This window comes from Thermobia domestica, chromosome 2, assembly GCF_964235325.1.
Source record: "Thermobia domestica chromosome 2, izTheDome1.hap1.1, whole genome shotgun sequence".
Lineage (NCBI taxonomy): Eukaryota > Metazoa > Arthropoda > Insecta > Zygentoma > Lepismatidae > Thermobia > Thermobia domestica.
The window spans coordinates 248848840-248870023 of NC_137455.1; the positions used below are offsets into that span (position 1 = coordinate 248848840).

General features: G+C 37.0%; 2 protein-coding genes across 3 annotated transcripts in view; one reads left to right on the forward strand and one right to left on the reverse strand.

The window, feature by feature from the left end:
• LOC145678434 (uncharacterized) overlaps positions 1–21184 on the reverse strand; it is a 150912-nt gene that overhangs the window by 109568 nt on the left and 20160 nt on the right. The gene's annotated exons all lie outside the window — the stretch shown is intronic.
• The window catches only part of LOC145679387 (putative chitinase 10), a 378497-nt gene continuing 364585 nt past the window's right edge, over positions 7273–21184 (forward strand). The window contains exon 1 of the mRNA XM_081749970.1: positions 7273–7326. The gene's annotated coding sequence lies outside the window, so the exon portion shown is untranslated. The remainder of the gene's footprint in view (positions 7327–21184) is intronic.

The window sequence follows — 21184 nt, forward strand, 5'->3', positions numbered from 1 at the left end:
ACCTGAAATCGTATTTACAACGTTGTGAACAGCCAGTTCAAGCTTATGACTAAGCAGTGAAACATAATAAATTGGTGTCTAATTCTCACTGGAGTAAAGAAACAGCACCATTTGTTTCTCCTTGCTTGTTATTTGCGCCATCGATACAAACTGCTATAAGTCTTCCCCGTAATATCATTTTGCAAAGATTCATACTTTCACATATTTTAACTATGGAATCACAAACCTCTCTGCCTGTTGTTACCTACAACTCAAATGAACCTAAAAAACATTGCTACACACCTGATTAAGTACAATACGAATATACACAATGAGAACATATTTATGAGACACAGTGGAGAATTCGTCAATCATTAGCGCGAAGGGTTCATTGGAATTCGCAAGATACTGGGTCATTTTTCGTTCATTTCTGTAGCTACAAAGTCAATAATATTTGAACACGTAACATTAGAGTAGAGAACTTGTTCGAGGTTCATTCCATTTATTTCTTAGTATTTAATAAGAATGCACGGTAAACGACAGATGATTTTGCACAAGAACATAGGCAGTTCTAAATATCACAGTTGTCTTTTTAACATGAATTTCATTCACAATTAACACGAAAGCCTCTTACTTTGTGTACCGGAATTACTTGCCTTTTAGTCGTCAGGAGATTTTTCTTTATTAAAATATAGTCTAATATCCATTTCCTTGTTCTTTTCAAGGTGCTTGTCAACGAAGAAACTACCAATTCACAACTGCAGTGACTGCTCACTGATAACTGAAAATGTTTTATTATTATTATTATTATTATTATTATTATTATTATTATTATTATTATTATTATTATTATTATTATTATTATTATTATTATTGTGCTACTCAGATAAAGTATGATAATCAGTGGATCAGCTGCAAGATTTTTCTTCGGGAAACAATTCTATAAACAAGACCAGCATAGCTCGGGACAATAAATATACAAAAAAAGTAAAGAATTGTTGCTAAAATATGGAGTTGAATTATTGTACTTTAAAACAGATTGAATAGGGTAAGAAAGGTGTAAAATATCTTCCCAGGCTACGAAGATCGAATTAAACCTAGTGACAGGGAAACCAAAACTTAGAAGGGGGGAAATTCCCAGGCTTCCCTGGCTACAAATAAATCCCTGCTTTTATACAAACTAGATAATCAAATATTATTATTATATTTGAAGTACAATCAAATATCACGGCATTAATTATTAGTTTCAATTAACTGAATTGAGCTGAAAATTAAATCTTGATCTCGAAAGATTAACTATTAAATTTGTGCGTTCTGTACCTTTCTAAAGTAACAAATGCTGGAATTGGTTTCAAGGCTGTTTCTGAGTGAATACTTTCTTCAAAATAATATTAAAATTTATAGAAAAAATTTCAAGACATTCAACTCGAGTCGAGATTTTTATGAGCAGCCTCGACTGCACTCGTGTCTCGACTCAAAAATTCGAGTCGAGAAATACGTTTGTCTCGACTCGTCTCGAATTTTACAAAGAGTGTCTCGACTCGTGCGCATCCCTAAATAAAATAAAGAATTTAAATAAATGCGGTAGAGCAAATGATAAATTAATTAACTGGACAAAATGAAGTTACTTTAAGTTAATAGCATGCTATGAGACTCTAAATTTCAGGTACTATGTGGTTTTATTTCAGGTCTGGTGTACCAATAATACCACTCACACAACTATCACGTGTGATAGCGGTAATCATGCCCTGATGGCTTTCTGCATCTTCAGGCAGCTGGAAAGAAAATACATAAATCTTTGTCTCATACCTGAGAGGAACTCCTGGTGAAGAATGTAACACAACTTCCATGGGAACAGAAGATTTTAATATTTTCACACATGCAAAAGTGTGATACAGTTGTATATACAAAAAATATTAATTTTTACACATTTTCAATATTTATATAGTCCTTTCTGAGAATTTTAAAATGTTCGTGCACTCTTCTTTTAAATTTCAGTGACGCAATTTCCAGTCTCCCTCTGGCTTTCAAATCTTCACTGCAGTTGGTCCCAGCAAGTATGATGCTCCCCGAAGGTCTCATTTCTTCCCCATAATGAGACAACCGCCTGGTTGATTTAATTTCTAATAGACCCCGAAGTTCTAAAAGAAACTACTGCAACCTTGTCACCTTATTGCACATAATAAGTCCTTTTAGCAGTAAGAGACTTGTCCTTTAGTTTGGGAATGTGGTAACGATCCCAATTTTATGCTGCTGGGCATGTCTTCTCCTTGAATGAATTTCAGAAGCTCGCGAAATTCCGATCTATCGCGATCCAGCCAGGTGTACATTGGCTATATTTCGTCTAGCCTTTATAAGAGAGAGAAAGATGACACTGAGTACGATAACGAAACGGAATCACTGTCATGAATGTTCTCGGTGTTGACCACCTACACACAATGTTCCGTGACTATTTCGTTACGGTGAAAATTTTACTTTTATAATAAAATAAATGGTTTGTGTTTCACGAAATTTCTATATACTTTGTAAGTGTTACAGTTTTAGCACACCAGCTACTAACACTGACAAAATCTTATATCGAAGCAAAAGTTAATTTGTCACAGTGTTTTCCACCAATGCACAGTACATGCCGACTCTTTACTCGCAGATTTCGGTCTCGACCGCTTCATGACTAAGAACCAATTACCCTTCAATGCTGATTATCTTCTGATCCAGGGCTACTCTGGATCGTGATGAAGACAGTGGGAGGCCTGGTGAAACAGTAAGACTACTGTGCAGTAGATGGGAAAATGTAAGGTGAATCGAGATGAGTGAAAATCGGCAACGAGGGGAAGATCAATGCTGTCAGGTGGCAATGAGTAATGATACAGTGAGAAAAGCAGAGACAACGGTGTATGGCGAAGGAGTTCTTGTTTCGGGAAAGTGGCGTCGGCGTGCATGGTGTCAAAAAGTAAGGGGTCGTGGTTCTGAAAGCGTTGAGAAATATAGCGTAGGCGGAGTGTTTCAAGGTGGTATAGAATATGTGGAAACGGAGTACGGTCATACAGATCTCGAGTAGGGCTGGGAAGACGGATACGAAAGGCAAGTCGGAGTGCGTGGCGTTCTAGAATTTGGAGGCGTTTATAGAAAGAAGAGGGAGCATCGATCCAAGCTGTAAAGCCGTAGGTAAGGACTGGTCGGAGGAAAGATTTGTACGTATTAAGAAGAGTGACAGCAGAAAGACCCCAAGTAGTGCCTGGAAGGCGGCGAAGAAGGTTAAGGCGTGAGTAACCCTTGGCACAGATATACTTGAGGTATGGAGTCCATTTAAGATATTGGTCGAAAGTAATGCCTAAATAAGTGACTGTTTTGCTGATGGTGACAGGAGTATGGAATATACGGTTATGGAGATTGGTAGGATTGCGATGAACACGGGAGCGCTTTCCAGGTGGTAAGAAGATAATCGCGTGCGTTTTAGCGTCATTGATGGTAAGACGCCACTTCTGACACCAAGAAAGAAAGGAATCTATTGCAGGTTGGAGAAAAGAATTAATGCGTTGAATCGTATTTCCTGTGGCTAAAAAGGCAGTGTCGTCGGCATATTGAAAGAGGGTAGCGTTCGGAAAAGTGTAGGAAAGTCTGCGACATATAGAAGGTAGAGAAGAGGGGATAGGGCTGATCCTTGGGGGACTCCGGAATTAAGGAAGATAGGATAGGAAAGGTGATTATTAATTGATATATAGCTAAGTCTGCAGGAGAGAAATTGATAGATGAGGGGAATATAACAGTAGGGCAGGTGAAAAGAGAAAAGTTTATAGAGGAGGCCAAGATGCCAGACTTTATCAAAAGCTTTCTCGAGGTCAAATAAGATGAGGCAGGAAGGTTTGGATGTGTTAAACTGATTAGTGATGAAAGTAGTAAGGCGGAGGAGTTGATCGGAGATTCTAAAGGAAGGACGAAAACCTGCTTGATGGAGAGGGAGTAAATTATATCCTGAAAGATGGATGTGAAGGCGAGTCACGAGGGTACGTTCGAGAATCTTGCTAAACACAAGGATGAGTTGGATAGGGCGGTATGAAGAGACAGATTGTGGGGGTTTGCAAAGGTTTGAGAAACATTAAGGTAGTAGAAGTTTTCCAAAGTAGAGGATAGAAGCCAGTGCGAAGAATGAAAGTAAAAATGGCAGAGAGAAGATAAAGCAAGACATAGAGACCTTCCTTCAGCTGCCATCAGCTGGATAAAAAAATGAACATCATGACATCATGCTACTACCAACAAACCAACTGGGAAAAAGGTGGTATCCGATGTAAAACAACCTCGTATTGCTACACTATTCTAAAGTGAGGTACGGTGTGAAAGTATTCTAAAAACAGTGTTAGATAATTTCTAAAAACAGTGTTAGATAATGCCGTAAATCATGCTTCAGCTTAACCCTGTCTTTGTTCAATTCTGGATATATTTTAATGCCAGTATCGCTTTTGCGGGAACAAAATTATCGTAACTTTCAGAGTAGTGTCAAGTTGTTTCTTAACGTGCGGCAATGCCCCTAAATGCCCCTATTTTAAAAGAATCCAATCTTTCTTTCAGCCACAGATACTATTAATTTAAAATGCGTAAGGGTTATTTTAATGCGTAAGGGTAATGAAACATCTGCATTATTCCTCCATTTTAAATATTCAATTTACCTTAGCAAAAGGTAGAATTACAATGAAATTCAGCTTAAAATATTTTTTTAGTCTAATTTAGCAATAGAAGAACATTTTTGTTTAGTTCAACGGTTCACGTTTATGCACCGAGGCTAAAGGAGACGGGGAGATGAAAGATAATGGAAAAAATGAAGAAAGTAGGAAGAAACGAGAGAACATTGAGAAAACTCACGCTCATGGTGTTCGTCTACCATAAAGTCCAGGGACTTCACGCACCAGAGATAGAAGTAACAAACAAACCATTATATGTTTTGTAAAGATTCATAATTTTAAAGATTCTTTTCTTAGGGTTTGTGTGTTTATTTTGGTTACTAATTGCAGAGTTACTTGCTGAAGGACTTTACAAAAAAAAAAAAAAAAAAAAAAAAAGCCTTCACCAGTTTTCTTTACAAAAATATCATTTTAAGAGTCGAGTTTAAAAAACAAAGAAAAGTAAGTCGTTCTATGCGCAGCAAAATTTATTCAGATTTTGGTTTATTTTTTTACAGGTTGTATACTTGTAATACTGGCACTTAATGTAAATAATGTAATTTTACTTTGTTTCCTGACATATAGTTCAATCTTAACTTCCTATGCTGAGGTCCTTCGTGGCTAAACGATTAGCGTACGCGCCTTTGTCTGGTAGACCCGGGTTCGATTCCCGGCGGGAGCTCATGTGGCTCGAGTTCCATGTTAATCAGTAGGTCCACGTCTCATATAGCCTCGCTGCTGAAAGGGACGTTAAACTCAAAATCAACTGAACTTCCTATGCAAAAGACAGGTCGGGTGAATTACATGTTATACTAGAGAAGAAAAACAGAATGTTTCCAAATATTCTTGCTTTTTCACTGCGTAATTCACTTATATATATATATATATATATATATATATATATATATATATATATATATATATATATATATATCTGGATAGATAGATAGATAGTATAAATTACTCATTAGTTTTAGCTCCAAAGAAGGTAAGTGGACAAAGGTATATTTTGGGGACACTCAAATTGGCAGTGAAACAAGTAGCAAATCTCGTAAAGCAGATGGTGAATCATTGTAGTCTGTTTGTAGTTACGATATTTTCCCTCTTCCGTCACTTATTTAATAATTTAGATTAAACATATAAATAATGTATCACGTTTGCGACTTAAATGTACCGGAATATTCTGCATATTTTGTTTGTCTACAACGAACTTGTCATGTAACTGCAATATTATCATTTAATTTTCACCCCTGACTGTGGCAAAAATGCAGGGAAAATAGAGCCAGACCTAATGGGAATTCGTAAGGATCTAGGGTCATTTTTTCGGACTTAGTCTCTGGAAGGCGGTCCAAGTTTTTGTGGCCAGAACTGTACCGAGTTTCGTCTTCCTAAGTTGAGAGGATCGTGAAATTCTGAATTTACCGCTTAAATTTTGACTCCCTACTCCCCCAATAGGATACGCATTTCAATCAAAGTAACATAATAAAAACGTAAATTGGGCGATGTTAATGATATATACCAAAAATCATAAAAATGGGTGCAATGTTCTAGAAGTTCGCGGACAAATATACTTTCATTTATTTTTATATAAATAAAAGGAAGAAGATACCTGCTTGCTCCCATAAAACAGGAATTTTGAAAAACGTATGGGCACGGGTACGTTTATTTTGAAGAAAGAATTTATATACCAAGTCTCAGCTTTCCAAGTTGGCACTATCGTCAGATACTTAATTTTTCACATAAAATTTGACATCCGCTCAAACTTTCGATACGTATTTTACCTAATCAAAGTCAGATAATAAGATCAAAGCCAGACAGGGGTCAAGTGAGGTACCGGTACCAAAAGTCATCAAAATCGGCTCAGCAGTATAGGAAGAATTCGAGGTTAAAAATGGTTACACTCACTTTTATATAGATAGATAGATAATTAACAAAATCCTTTGAGCTAAATTCGAGAAAGTCGCAAATATTTTTTTTTTCATTCTTCAGACGCCTCTGGGAAAATCATATAAAAATTCTTAAGTTTAAAATTTGGTCTCGATACGTCGAACGATATGGCCTCTAGGCGAGTGAACATATTTACGTCGATACGAAGAACGAACAGACAGACAGATATGTCAAATATCCGTTTTTTGGTCTTGAATCGTGTAAATCCATTGAAATCTCGAAATCAATTGTTTCACTATGATTGTACACCGTCGCTCGAAAGTAATAAAAGAAATAATAATTTAAATTATTTTCCCATATAATATATATATATATATATATATATATATATATATATAAAGCGCATATCTCGCAAGTTGTGAAAGTACGGAATGAAGCAATGAAGCATAGTAAAATTAAAATATAAGAAACCTAATCTCTTGTTGATCCAGCATTTCTTATTGTATTTGCCAGTCAGCACTTCTTCTTTATTTCTACGTCATTATGTAGGCCGTGATTCTGAATTCAGAGAAATATGAAAATGAGAGATGACAATTGCAAATAACTCGTTGCTTAAAACAAATAATGAGAGGAATATCATGGATAAACTGCCATAAAATTTATTATTCTCTTGATGTTTTACACGCGTTTTGTTTGAAAAGTTGATAACTATAAAAGGATATACACCATGCTCCTCTTCCTATCTCGTCTTGTCTCAAGATCTTTGCAAGACAATCCATAGAAGGGTTCTTGTCATTATCTTCAGGTAAAGCTGTTTTTTTTTTTTTTTTTTTTTTGCTTTAATTATAAATGTTTAAAGAGTGGGACTCACTCTGAGTTCTCAACGTGAATAATGTTTATATCTTACCATAATGTTCACAGGCAATGCATATTATATAATATAGTACACATGTTTTAAATACATGTATACTGTGCAGTAATCAAAATAATGGAAACGGCTAAACAAAATACTATTTACTGATTATTACGGCTTTTGACCATTTTCAGCCTAATCAATTTCATATCTGTCTCGGAATTAAGACTTATAATTCATGAATTCTTTCAAGAGGAAAAATGGATCATTCTTTATGCACTTCAGCACTCCGTTGCGTCAGCAATGGAGAAAGGAATCTGTATCAGACTCGCTGTTCTAAAACTAACGATTATTGTTCAATAATACGAAAGTCGAGCTAAATGTTGAAGTTCATCCTGACTACACGGGGAAAAGAAAACGTATGTAGAGCACGTAAGAACGTATGTTATATGCTTAAATCTTGTAGTTTGTGGACTTAACATACAACCCTCTGTAATATACTGCAGCAAATGTACATTTGAAACGTATGTTCTATACGTACTTCCCGTATAAGTGTTCCAAATAAGTGTACTTTAGGTACGAAAGAAAGAACTATATATAGCCGGAAAGGAAGATGGTATATAACACATACCTGACTTATCTAACATACGCCCGCGGTGGCTCAGTGGTAGAGCGTTCACCTCTGGTGCATGGGTCCTTGAGTCGATCCTAGCTCACGCCCAGTGACCTTTGCGGTGGACAAAAATCGGGTGCGTAAGTTTTCTCGGGGTTCTCCCGTTTCCATCCACTTTCTTCATTCCACCATTTCCTTCATTTCTCATCATCACCATCTCCTTTAGTCTAACCGTCATAACCGTGGGACGAGAAACTGTAAAATTTCATTTCATTTTTATGTAACATACGTATACGTATGTAATATATGGAAGACTGTTAGATGTCAGACATCCTGCAGCGGCATGATTAGGGTTGGTACCGAGACCGAGACGGAATTTTATATACCGAGACGAGACCGAGACGGACTTTTACATACCATGACGAGAACGAGACCGAGACAGACCTCTATAAATCAAGACGTTAGTCAGTCTCGAAAGTCTCGGCCTCGTCTCGAATATTGATAGCTATTTTGCCTTTACTCAAAATTTGTTTCGGTGCCGTATGAGATAATATGGGAACGATTGACTGATGTACAGTGGCGTATTTAGGGGGTAGGTATCGGGCTCAAGCCCCTCCCGAAACAAAATCCACTGCTGTTGTATATAATCCTCTCTCTCTCTCTCTCTCTCTCTCTCTCTCTCTCTCTCTCTATATATATATATATATATATATATATATATATATATATATATATATATATATATATATATATATATATCTTCAGTGTATACCTGAGCGTTAAGAGGTGATATAGCTCCTACAGCCCTTCCCTTGGATTCGCGCATATATATATATATATATAATATTAAAAAATGTTGAAATTCTGTACCATGTTGTGGGAAATATTGAAGGGAAAATTCTTCTAGATAATCTTCAATACCACTAGATAAACAAGCAGTGTTGCCAACGCAAAATAAAATTGTATTTTCTCAAATTGCACTATGTAAGGTATTACCTATTTCTAATTTAGATATTAAATAAAACCACAATACGACATACGTTATTCAGTGTAATAAAGGACAATACAGTAGGGATGGTATCGAGACGAGACAAGACGAGACTTTGTATAGTCTCGGTCTCGTCTCGGTTGATAAGTAGCGATCTCGGTCTCGATCTCGTCTCGAGTCAAAAATCGCCGTCTCGGTCTCGGTCAACAGATGCTTGTCTCGATCTCAGTCTCGGTCTCGAAGGCCAAGTCTCGGTCTCATCTCGAGTCTCGTCTCGAAAGTCTCGAAATAAATAGTATGAATTAAAATTGTGAAAATATTATTATCGTACAGTCTGTCGTTTCCGCTTCTTACTTTTTGCCTTCATTCTTGGCTTAGAATTATGGTATGATGTACCTCTTCGTAGCTAATTTGCTAGCGCTAATGCTTTCCATGTGTGTGTTCCAGGTTCAATCATCAGTGGGTATAACATACTTGGGATAAAACCCTAAGTCTTACGTTAGACTATTTGAAAAAGCGTTACCCTCTGTAGCGAACGCGGCCAAGGTGGCTATTCAGTAATTTTACTTTCACCAGAGTTGTAAATTATATTGTCAGCCAGTCAGGGTTTCCAGGTCTTTTTGCCAGGTCCAGGTGTGTAATAGCAGAGTTCTAATACTCTGTACAAACCATCTTCCAAGCAGCTGTTTCTTGCTACAATCCCTTTCCCTGGCAACACGTCTTACCTTTTTTCCTTCCTTTTGAAATATTTTATTAAACAGCAGGCGGTCTCTTGTTCCGAAATGCACCAAATACGCTCGAGCTGACGTTTTCTCCGCGTTTTTATTGCTTTCGCGTTTGTGATTAGCCACCTACATTTAAATACATGGTCAACGTATTCTAAGCGTACCCATGAGCAATAAATACGCTTTGCGATCGCCTCAAATAGGCGGATACTAATAGTAACTCATATTTCACTTTCAGCAATAGACTTTGTCTCAAATAGTCTCTGTACTGCCTATACAATTAAACTCTATTAAATTAACTCCAGTACTATACAGTAGTTTATATCCTTCCTCTGAATCAGAATTGTTCAATACCTCTTAACGGATAACGCAACACATAACAGCACGAATGTATTTAATCGCACCGAAATTGGAATTTTACAATTTCTCAGTTATTATCAAAAACATTCTGCTTTGATTGCCATTTTAAAAACAGAATACAACGTTCATTATCTTAACAAATAGAGTAAATTATTACTACCATATATTTTGTTTCAAATTGATCAAATGCTTTATTACCGTTTCACATCTCAGTGTTTAATTGACACTTTAAAACAGGCACTTCCTTAACCTTATGGTGGGAGCTACGGCACTCATCTTTGCTATCTGTGGTCTCGAGTTGGATCACCAAACAAGTTAGATTCAAAGTCCGATGTTTCGTATAGTTCGCGTCTCACTTTAAGTACATTCTGTTTCTTATACAAGTTTATAAGGTCGTAATGTATTATATAAGGATATATCCAGTGCCATAACATAGATTAAGCTTATTCCTGAGTTCTCAGCGGTGCATGTGATCTTTATTCGAGAAAACTAATCATGCGTTCATTACGCTGAAATTTTATATCAAGGGAAGGGCTATAGGGGCTATATCCCCCCTTAATTCTTAGGTATACACTGAATAAAATGAGCTTCAATCCTGCTTTACATTGGATAAAGAGGCAAAGTATGGTTTAGCCCCTCCCTTGATCATATCCTGGATCATATATATATATCTATATCTATATCTATCTATCTATCTATCTATCTATATATATATATATATATATATATATATATATATATATATATATATATATATATAGAGAGAGAGAGAGAGAGAGAGCAACGAAAAAATGATTACAAATTTATTTCGGGAGGGGCTTGAGCCCGATACTTACCCCCTAAATACGCCACTGTACATCAGTCAACCGTTCCCATATTATCTCATACAGCAACGAAACAAATTTTGAGTAAAGGCAAAATAACTATCAATATTCGAGACGAGACCGAGACTTTCGAGACTGACCAAGGTCTCGTCTCGATTTATAGAGGTCTGTCTCGGTCTCGGTCTCGTCTCGGTATCTAAAAGTCTGTCTCGGTCTCGGTTCTAAAAGTCCGTCTCGGTCTCGGTACCATCCCTACAATATAGTATCACTAACATCAACAGTTTGGAGATCTCTAATAACTCAAATGGTATAAATGGTGCAATGGGCATCATTGGTATCTTAGCGTCAAATACTATGATCATAGTATAATTTTTTTCGAATGAATGAAGGAACAAAGTTACAAGAAGTGGAAAATTTAACTTTCTTTAAAAAGCTTTACTTCGAAAACGTGCTGACATATCACGTTTTACCATGTAAACGCTTCCAAAAGACTTAAGTGATCATAATATCATTTACAACAATTGTTATTTCAAATCGTTTCAGAGATACCATAACACATGGATAGTGATTAATATACTGCTTAAAATAATGTATTTGTCTTAAATTTTTATAATGATTGTTGCTTTAGTTTCCTTCTATAATATTACGACAATAGTTTTTGGTGGTTTTAATTACAAGTCAGTTCCATTATTTTAAGCAGTGTTGCCAACTTAAACAAATTGCTAAAATTTACTCTAAATATAGTAGTCTAGTAGCTTAGCAGCATAAAAGGGCCGAATTGTGCAAAATGTGATACCAACATGCCACTTTCAGGGATGATAGGCGTATTAATAAGAAGTAAATCCTGATATAGAACCACCTCGGCGGGGGTCTTGTTTTAGGTATATGACGTCATCAATATGGCCGCCAACGAACTTCGACTTAACTGAGTTTAAAAATGTATAACTCCATTACCATTCAAGGTAGAAACTTCGTTTCTCCTTTATTTTGCAGACAATCAATTGTACCTCTATTGTCATTATAAATACTTGCCTTATATTGCCACCATTTTTAAATATGGCGTCTCAAACTAGAAAAATGTTTATTTTCAAAATGATTTTCTATGTTTTATAGCAAATAACTTTGAAACTGCTATGATTATGGAAAAATACTTTGAAACAATCGTCAAAGGTTATTTCAATAGCTTTCGAACGCGACCAGAATCATTGATGTATCTCTACAAATAACTGAGATAGTCAATATTTTGTGGGACTAAATGTCGAACTTTCGTGAATAATGTTCGAATGTATCCGTAGATGTAGTTATATGGCATTTGTAGTTCCATTGGCCCTTTGATAATATGAACATAGTACCGCTACCAGTATGTTCCTTTAAACGTGGAGAATAGCAAATCACAAGTGTTTATCTTCTGTCGGTGTTAAAAACCCTTTATAACGTCATAAATCCAAGATGGCCGACGCGGTTTATCTCCAATACGAGAAGTGGAAATTTCTCGCCACAGAAAAATAATAGAAACATGCAATAACCACCAATCTCTTTCTTTTGATGTGAAGAATCTTGACATAACATGTGATTGGCTCCCCTTTGTGTTTAGATGCTAGTATATGACGTCATAAACACAGTATGGCGCCATGGCTTACATATGGATTATGAAAATTATTTATTTCTCGCATTAGAGACGTGCGATATAACGATAGAAACGTGCAACAACCACCAATAACTTTTTTCATATGTAGAATCATAAAGTAACATAAGTTATTGTCTTTTCTTTGAGGCGAAAGGCGAGTATATGACGTCATAAACCCAAGATTACCGTCGACTCTTAAATATGAATGAAGAAAACTATGCCTTTCTCACCTAAGAAAGGTGATAGAAACGTGCAAAACCACTGTTTTTACTCCTTAAATAAGTTGGATCATGAAGTAACACAAAGGTATATCGTGTCTCCGCCCAGAGCTCCTCCGTGGCTAAGCGGTTAGCGTACGCGCCTTTCGCGTGGGAGGCCCGGGTTCAATTCCCGGCGGGAGCTCATGTGGTTCGGATTCCACGTTAATCAGTAGGTCCACGTCTCATATAGCCTCGCTGCTGAACGGGACGTTAAACTCAAAATCAACTCAACTCATCGTGTCTCCGCCCAAAGGTTAGTATTTGTCTTGTTTAAGTGTGTGACATCGTTATAGAAAGTAGCCGCTGTAGGTATTTTGAATATTCTATTATGCATAAACTGAAAAACTAACAAAGCTGAAATTATTCATTATTCAAAAATAAATTTGAGATATATTCTCTTTAATACTAATTGTCCGAAAGTGAATAGTTTTCATGTTGTTAAACAAAGTATTATGCGCTATATGAAAGTATAAGGCTTGCACTAGTATTTGCGCTATGTGGAAATTCCAAGGAATACGGGAACTGTGCATTTCGAAAGACATATTTTACGTTTAAAACATTTTTAATCCGTCCATTGAGAATATAATTGTCTGAAAATTATGCTTTTCATATTATTTTACAAAATAGCTCGAGGCACAAGGTGTCATATTTTCAAACCATCGCCCAGCTGAGTTTGATATTTTTGGAGTTTGTATTAAAATGTTTATGAAACAGACTCAATGTATAAATTTAACAGTATATCAGCGAGAGAGAAATTTACAACACAATAAACAGTTATATAATTAAATATGTTAAGAATTTAAAAGATAAAATATTAGTGATATAGTATGACTATTAACTTAAAATCTGAAACGTACTTCAGAGAACTAGGGGAAGTAATTTTTGTTAATCACATTTCTAATTTAAACAAGATCAACTCACAACAAAATGATCTTCTTGATCACACTGTCCATCGCAGGTACACAGTAGAGTGCACACTAACCTCAAGTTTTGACACTTGCAAGAATGTTGACAAAGAGTCTTGCAACCACAGCGAATAAGTTCTCTACAGTGCGCAGAAACTTCTGGAAGTAAGGACCACAGAGGATAATAACCACGATCCACCTTCTTCCAACTCCTTTACAAATTTCGGGTATTATGGGTACTTTCTGGAGAGCTTGAGACCAGTAATACCCGGCCTGTAGGGCAGCTCGCAGTGTTGAAATAAGGCTGCCTCTGTAGGTGGGATTTCTTCGTAAGAACAATTCTTTTTCGTCATTAATCTTTGTCGACAGTCGTTAACATTTAGTAAAGAGCTAGAGCGATCGTACAGGTGTACGGTGAAGCATTGAAGAGCTGCAAAGTCCTGAGCTGAAATTTCAGCAGGAGTAACTGAAAGTTTGATAAATGTGTCCGTTATTTCAGGGAATGCTTGCCACACCTGTCAAGCTGTCTTCTTGCCATAACCACCAAAAGCGGACACTGTGTCACACCCTGTAAATGCGTGCCAAAAGAGCAGGGCTTTTGAGTGAGACTTTCCTAGGCTTGTTACAATTTCATGGACAGGAATATATCTCCTATTTTTACCAGTCCCATATTCAATCCAGAAGTGTGATACATTGAGTTCAAAGAATAAAGCAATGACAATAACAAAATCAGAATCGACAGTTTTAATTGAAATATTCTTATGTCCGTGGTTGCTGGTATGCAATGCATGCAAAAATATGCGTGTGTCTGGCTCTTCTTATTTGCAGGGCTTGTTACGTCCATATTAGAGTTTGCTGATACGGTATCATCACATGCACACACAATCTCTCTCTCTTACCATCAGAATCACTTATGCTCTGTAAGTATTTACACAGAAGTCGAAATAAATCAGTTTTGTTTTCAGAATTATTCAAAAACAATGCCCATTTTTGGGGAGTCAATGTGGAGTCTTTCACAAGTATTCTTAGTCCTTTTCCTCTTTGGTCTCGTTCTTCTTTTTTCAGACTGTCGGGATCATAATTGTCAAAGACTATGTCCATTCTGACGACATCACTCGCAAACTTTTCTAAAAATGGTTGAAATGTGTTAGTGTAATACATAGAAAACGTCTGTCCCGGACTAGGCTTCAGCATGTGAGCTAATACTGGCCCATCAAACATAATACACGATACATCGTATTGTAATGTTCCAAGTGGTTCTAAGCAAGAAATAACATCTAATTTTGTTCCCTTGCGCAATTGACTATTTGAAAAGAGTGACGGAGGATACGAAAGGTTTTCGTGAGCAAAGAGATCTTTGATGTTTTCACCTCGTCTTTGATAAGCTATGTATAAGCGAGAAAACAAGCTACAGTCACTCTTTAAAATTGGCTCCTTGAGTCCTTTCTTCGTTCCTTCTTTTTGTGATGTGTGAAAAAGCGAAAGTTTATTTCTTTCAATCGGTTCTCTTAAAGGCGTCTGGCATTCGATGAGCCGTTTCCGAATAAATGTTTTGTACTGTTGCTTTCCCAATTCTTCTGATTTGAAGACAGACTCATCTGCTTTCTCATCTATAACAACATATGTTGCAACGCATATTAGGGCACCATTTTCTTGAGCAAATGGATTTCTGTCATCATTTTCACATGCATTTATTAAAGCTTTCACATGTTTTTTGAACCTAGAGGAAAAAGCGTCTGTATCTTCATGATGACTGTGATAATCTGAATCGTCACTTATTCCTGCCTCTTTCTCAAATTCGGTTAGTAATCCTGCAATCTCTGGTCCCGAAACCATCCAACTCAGAAGAGCACTTTCATTATAAAATAAACCGATGGCACCTCCTTCACATTTTAGATCCTTATTATTTCGTTCATGTAACTGGTCATGGGACATGTACGAATATTTACTATTTGTCTTTCTTCCCACAAAAGTACCTTTCTGAAATTCATCATACACTTGTGGGTTTCGTACACTCAATTCTCCCAAAGACTTTACGAATACTGACATCCAACGGGAATTAATTGATATGATCCAGGGCAAACATCCAGGGACAAATCTGATCCAATGCACTACAATAGGAGAAAAATTTCGCCGATCGAATACTGTCCAGCAAATAAACAAGAAGTGATTCAAGATTCATGGCCGTGTACCAAAATTTGAATTGGGCCGAGAAAAGTAAATCATATAATATTATGCATAACACATATTTAAGAGTCGACGGTAATCTTGGGTTTATGACGTCATATACTCGCCTTTCGCCTCAAAGAAAAGACAATAACTTATGTTACTTTATGATTCTACATATGAAAAAAGTTATTGGTGGTTGTTGCACGTTTCTATCGTTATATCGCACGTCTCTAATGCGAGAAATAAATAATTTTCATAATCCGTATGTAAGCCATGGCGCCATACTGTGTTTATGACGTCATATACTAGCATCTAAACACAAAGGGGAGCCAATCACATGTTATGTCAAGATTCTTCACATCAAAAGAAAGAGATTGGTGGTTATTGCATGTTTCTATTATTTTTCTGTGGCGAGAAATTCCCACTTCTCGTATCGGAGATAAACCGCGGCGGCCATCTTGAATTTATGACGTTATAAAGGGTTTTTAACACCGACAAAAGATAAACACTTGTGATTTGCTATTCTCCACGTTTAAAGGAACATACTGGTAGCGGTACTATGTTCATATTAACAAAGGGCCAATGGAACTGCAAATGTCATATAACTACATCTACGGATACATTCGAACATTATTCACGAAAGTTCGACATTTAGTCCTACAAAATATTGATTATCTCAGTTATTTGTAGAGATACATCAATGATTCTGGTCGCGTTTGAAAGCTATTGAAATAACCTTTGACGATTGTTTCAAAGTATTTTTCCATAATCATAGCAGTTTCAAAGTTATTTGCTATAAAACATAGGAAATCGTTTTGAAAATAAACATTTTTCTAGTTTGAGACGCCATATTTAAAAATGGTGGCAATATAAGGCAAGTATTTATAATGACAATAGAGGTACAATTGATTGTCTGCAAAATAAAGGAGAAACGAAGTTTCTACCTTGAATGGTAATGGAGTTAAACATTTTAAAACTCAGTTAAGTCGAAGTTCGTTGGCGGCCATATTGATGACGTCATATACCTAAAACAAGACCCCCGCCGAGGTGGTTCTATATCAGGATTTACTTCTTATTAATAGGCCTATCATCCCTGAAAGTGGCATGTTGGTATCACATTTTGCATGATCCAGTCACTAAGCTACTACTACACTATAGTGCAAATAACGTAGCTAAAGTGCAAAATATTTTAAAATTACTCGTAATTTGTTTTATGGTGCAAGAATGTTTTTAAAAGACGACGCTTTTCATAGTCTTTATAATGTTAATGTCAAAATTTTGGTTCCAGCAATACATGTAAATGTAAATTGTAAATGAAATTAAACGTAACTGATAACTTTACAGTAACACTAGTTGTTCCCCTAAGCCTTAGGCCTGGTGTACACAAAACCATGCTTAATTAAAAGTTCTAATTACACCCTAGTTATATTTCACTTGTTTTAGTTTGACCACCGACCACCTGAAACTCGATCCATACCATATAGCTATACGCAATTATTCAAGGACTTACAGTTAGTAATACACATTGTATTGATTTTTGGTTTGGTTTGTTTTAGTTTAACGTCCCATGATTATGATAGGGCGTCTAAAGAAGACGTGGGGCTAATGATTATAATGGAATCCGAACCACTTCGGTCGTTCAACTGTATCCCCACCAGAAATCGAATTCGGAACTACGCGAATTGAAGTCAAGGATGCTAGCCGCTAAACCAAATGGAGGTCCTCATATTGTGTTGATTTAAATCATTGAGTCAGTGTTGTCAGATTCGAAGATCAAAAACTAGTGTGTCTGTGCTCCAAAAGTAGCGGATTTGAACTCTTTGTAGGCCAAATATATACAGAAGAAATGAATTATTTGGCAACTAATGACTGATACTAATGGGCTGGAAAATGTGCTGGACATATTGCACGAAATTATGATCGATGGACAATTCTAGACAGGATACCACGGGATAAAAGAAGCCTAGGAAACGTCCTTATACAAGAAGGTTTGACGAAATCAAGAACAACTGGGAAGTAATCTGAAAATGAATTGCTCAAGATAGTTGTGGAGAAGACTTGGAAAGACCTTTATCCAGCAGTGGATTGATAATGGTTGATTATGATTATGGCTATGATTTTATTATAACTGGACCTCAGAGGTAAACTAAACCAAGTCATAATTTCCTAATCTTACAGGAGAAGCGAAAAACCGGTTCCTTAAGTGAGACACATAATACTGTATTTCAAACTATACTAAGTAGTTACAAAGTAATAGAATGCTTTTAGACTTACATTATTACACTACTAGAAAGAACATAGTCTATTGAAAAAAAGTATTATTAACTCAATTTCGACCTAAAAATGACTTAGGATAGTCTACCTCTAAAGTTCATATATATAGTAGGGTAAAAGCGGATCTAAAATTAAACGAAATTCGTACGGCGAAAAAAAAAATATTTTTGATATTTCATATTGCAGCAAAACTACGAAAATTGATACGAAAGAAAATTAGAAAGTTAAGAATCACTTGTTTTGCCGGGACAGAGAAAATAGATACATACAGGGTTTGTCCGGAAAGTAATAGGACTGAGTCGATTTAAAAAATATATTGAGCCAATCGTTACAATTCTTTAAAAGCTTTCAAAATGGGCTCCTTCTGCGTCGATGCAGCGCTGCTAGCGCGATTTTCAAGCATTGAAGGCGTCACGGAAGTCATTCTCCGGAATAGCCCTGAGAGCCGCGGTGCAAGCTGCTTGGATCCCCTCTGTCGTCTCAAAATGCTTGCCTTTCATCGGGCGTTTCAGGCGAGGAAACAAAAAAGAAGTCCGGGGGGCCACATCTGGGCTGTAGGGCGGCTGCGGAAGCGTTGGGATGCCGCCCTTGGTCAGGTAGCTGTTCACAAGAAATGCGATGTGAGCCGGGGCGTTGTCGTGGTGCAGCTTCCAGTCGGCTCCGATGTCTGGTCGGACCCGATTGACCCTTCGTTTGAGTCTCTTGAGCACTTCCATGTAAAACTTGGCGTTGACGGTTTGTCCAGGAGGAACAAATTCATGGTGGACGATGCCTTTGATGTAAAAAAAAAAGACAATGAGCATCGTTTTCACTTTGGATTTGCTCATTCTTCCCTTTTTTGGGCGAGGAGACGCCGGCGTGTGCCACTCGGAAGATTGCCTCTTTGTCTCGGGATCATACTCAAAGATCCATGATTCGTCACCTGTGATTACGATATTCAAAATTTGGGGGTCACTTTCACACATGTTCAAATTTTCTTGGCACAATTCCACTCGCCGCAATTTCTGGTTTTCAGTGAGCACTTTTGGGACAATCTTCGCGCACACCTTGCGCATGTTCAAATGCTCCGTCACAATTTCATGAACCACAGTTTTTGGTAAATTTAACATCTGGGCAATTAAACGAATACTTAGTCGACGGTCTGAGTTCAAAACTTCGCGCACACGAGTCACAATGTCGGTGTTTGTCGAAGTCGAAGATCTTCCAGCACGGTCTTCATCGGCGACCTCTTCCCGGCCCTCCGAAAAGGCCTTGTGCCACCGAAACACACCATTTCTTGCTAAAGCATCATCTGGGTAAGCCTGCTTGATCATATCAAAAGTCTCTGTCGCAGATTTACCGAGTTTAACACAGAATTTAATCGCGTACCTCTGCTCTAACGAACGCTGCATTTTCGACTTGCACCACTCACAGAAACACGTCGCGCGAAAAAGCCTGTCCTGACTCTCCGTGTGCTCGGAGACAACTGACCAGCCGCTCGTTCGTTAGCTAGGAACGCCCTCTACTGGATCCAGTCGGTGCGCGCACGATCCGAAGTACAGTCATGGCGGAATAAAATCAGTCCTATTACTTCCCGGACAAACCCTGTATAGCTCGAATTACCTATATACTTATATAATATGTATGTCTATGTTTCACAAGTAATTTTCAATCAATAAAAAATTTCAACGTAATGAATGGACGATTAGTTTTCTCTAATAAAGATCACATGTACCGCTGAGAGCTCGGGAATAAGCTTAATCTATGTTACGCACTAGATATATGCTTATGTAATACATTACGATTTTATGAAGTTGCATAAGGAACAGAATGTACTTAAAGTGAGACGCGAACTATACGAAACATCGGACTTTGAATCTAACTTGTTTGGTGATCCAACCTGAGACCACAGATAGCAAAGATGGGTGCCGTAGCTTCCACCACAAGGTTAAGGAAGTGCCTGTTTTAAAGTGTTAATTAAACACTGAGATGTAAAACGGTAATAAATCAGTTGACCAATTTGAAACAAAATATATTGTAGTAATAATTTACTCTATTTGTTAAGATAATGAACGTTATATTCTGTTTTTAAAATCACAGTCAAAGTAGAATGTATTGGATAATAAGTGAGAAATTGTAAAATTTCAATTTCGGTACTATTAAATACATTCGTACTGTTATGTGTTGCGTTATCCGTTAGGAGGTTTTGAACAATTCTGATTCAAATGAAGGAAATAAACTACTGTATAGTACTGGAGTTAATTTAATAGAGTTTAATTGTATAGGCAGTACTGATGCTATTTGAGACAAAGTCTATTCCTGAAAGAGAAATGTGGGTCACTATTAGGGTTTTATCCCAGGTATGTTATACCCACTGATGATTGAACCTGGAACACACGCATGGAAAGCATTAGCGCTAGCAAATTAGCTTCGAAGAGGTACATCATACCATAATTCTAAGTCAAGAATGAAGGCAAAAGATAAGAAGCGGAAACGACAGACTATACGACAATAATACTTTCACAATTTTAATTTCACACTATTTATTTCGAGACTTTCGAGACGAAACCGAAACTTGGCCTTCGAGACCGAGATCGAGACAAGTACAGTGAAACCTCCCTTAACGGACACACCTCAATAACGGACACCTCTATAATATGGACATTTTTTTCTGTCTCGGCAAAAGTATATGTTCTGTTACGGAACAAAACCCTCCGTTTTACGGACACTCTCAGATACGGACGCGGACAGTCTTTTTTTCTCCCCAAACGTTTCAGTAACTTCTTCGTAACGGACAGGAATTATTCTCGGTTCTACAATATATTACAGTAGACAGAAAAATCTTTTCCTCTCAATGTATCTATCATGAGTCTAAACCTGGTGAACCATCAAACAGAACAGCTTCAAGCTGAACTAAAAATTCCTTTTTTCTGCCCGCAGTGAACTGCATTCAGGTGGAAATCCTAGAAAAAATTCAATAAACAATAACACTCGTTCCGGGTCAGTCGTATGACCAATAATTCTATGCGAAAGGTCTTCCCTTCCCTAACCAATTGTCCTTTTTCCTCTGGGCCTTTGTTTGTTTT